Source organism: Trachemys scripta, chromosome 5, assembly GCF_013100865.1.
Source record: "Trachemys scripta elegans isolate TJP31775 chromosome 5, CAS_Tse_1.0, whole genome shotgun sequence".
Classification (NCBI taxonomy): Eukaryota; Metazoa; Chordata; order Testudines; family Emydidae; genus Trachemys; species Trachemys scripta.
In genome coordinates, this window is record NC_048302.1 from 29,146,607 (window position 1) to 29,148,986 (window position 2,380).

Below are 2,380 nucleotides of genomic sequence, written 5' to 3' on the forward strand. Positions count from 1 at the left end.
CACTGGAATTGTTTTGAATTCCTTTCTAGCAAAGACAATCCTTGACTTTACAAACTAAAACAGGTTTATACAGACCATGGGCTCCAATTATGGGATATCTTTTGCTCACCCTTGACAGAAAAATTCTTATGTTAGGTCAGGATGTATATCCAAGTTTCATTGGGAAATTAACCCCTTATGGAAATGCTCTGACACAACCATTTTTTTGAAAAGAAAAAGAAAAAAGTATCACAGGCCACATCTAGCCCTCAAATTATGAAACTGTAAAAGAATGTCCATCCTGCTTTAATGTTGTTTTAACAATTAGAAAAATAATGGGAATGTTTGACTTTTGAACATTAAAGCTTGTTTAGGATTGTTAAATCAGCCCTGCAAATGGTTAGTTTGCTAATAGGTTTCCCACAGTGACAGTATCTCAGGTAATATCACTTTTCAGAAGGACCTAGCTAGCCAGTTACCAGTGTTTATCATGCTCATTATCACCATAGTATCTGTGATACCAATAGACTGAAAACTAATTTAGGGCCTAAGTCTGCCACCTTTCTCATGCTGAATAATATCTTCCCCCGTCAAGTAGTTCCACTGATCTCAATATTTATTATATATTCTGCAGCTTATTGACAGTGAGAAGTATTTCTTATTAGTTTTTAGGACCACATACAACTTTCACTGGCATGAATGGGAGCTCCACTTCACATTGGTGACAGTGTGCACCCTTAGAGTTAGTATGAGTAAAATATGTATCATCTTCTTTTAAGTGAAAGTGATCTATAATTAGATCCTGCAAAGTATCTAGTGAAGTCAGTGGGAGTTTGAGAATGATTAGAACCTCACAGCAGACACTTGCATGATCAGGCTATTAATAATTACAGAATTGTTTCTTGGAGACATATGTGAGAAGCTGAACTGGCTAGTGGTTAAAACAAATTATGGTCAACTCTTACTATAAGAATGGCGTTTCCATATAACAGGATATTACTGGGATCATGAATGAGTTTAAGTTTTACTTTGAAACATTACTCTTTCTTTGTTAAAAAAGCAAGCAAGCAAGCAAACAAACACCCTACAAAAAGTAGATACAGTTCTAAACAGCAAAGCTCAAAATTTCCCTGGAGTTCAGGGACGTTTTTGATTATGCCCATCTCTGCTATAAACATTTTTTTTAACATTCAAACAGACAGCATTAAAGGGATAGGAACAGAGAGACCTTTTCCCAGTTCCAAATCAACCATCTCACCAAATGAGTATCCTTCCTGACCACAATCCTAGATTTAGTCTAGAGAGATCACTGTCTATTGCAAGTAACCTGCAGCCTCCTTTCTGTATTCAAATTGTATTCAAGATTCACTCTCTGTATTGTTTAATGAGAGTTATAAATCTCACAAGAGCATATATCCTTAAAGATTTCAATGAATGAGAGCTGGCTCAGTGAAAAATCTGCTTCTATTCCTTTCATTTTTGTTGCTTACTTAAAAAACCAACAAGTACACTGACATCTAGCTGGAAAATTGCTGGGTATTCAGAGAAACTCAGAGACCAAATTATCTAACTCTTCTTTCTGCACCTTTAACAATCAGTTTTTGATGCAGTAGCCTAGGCATAATGTTTATCAGAATATATTATCAGAACAATATGATTCCAAACTTCATAAAAACCTGGTTATATGTTGTCATTGAATTCTGCAGTCAAGAACATTTAAAACTGTTTGAAGTTGTTCCAATGTCTGTAACCACAATAAGGATTTACAATGTGCAGGAACCTGTTTCTTCTGCTTCTTGTAGTTTATGAGGCAACCAAAGAGCAGAACTTTGTACTGAGAAGCAGTAAAATGAGGGTAAAGTGCTATTGCCACTCTAACAAACCATATTCATAGTCCAAAATATTCCAGCAACAAAATGGTATTTTAATCTCAGGGATTACTGATGGATTTAATGACTATGGATGAAATTTCACTGGTGCATACTTTCTCCTATGTAGATAATTCTGTCAAGTATCAACCTCGTTACTTTCCTCCATCATACAAACATGTTTCAATATTATTGAGTTATTTTTCCTTGATCCATTTTGCTTCTATTTCAGTAATTTTTTCATATTCTCAAAAGCCTAATATAACATTTCCAATCTTTCAAATTAAAAATGTACTTTTTCTGCTGTCATAAAAAATGAATCGTACTATGTCATCTCCATGTATGCAACTTTTCCATCAACTGCCAATTGAGAACAAAAACTTTATGCCGATACTGTACTGAAGCTTTGTAGTGTTCATTCAGTTACAGCATTTGCATCTTCTTGATTATTTTGAAGATTAGTTTTCTAAGGATAATGTTTTCAGTGTTTAAGATCCCACAAACAAAAATCTGTCTTTGGAAAAAGAGAGATA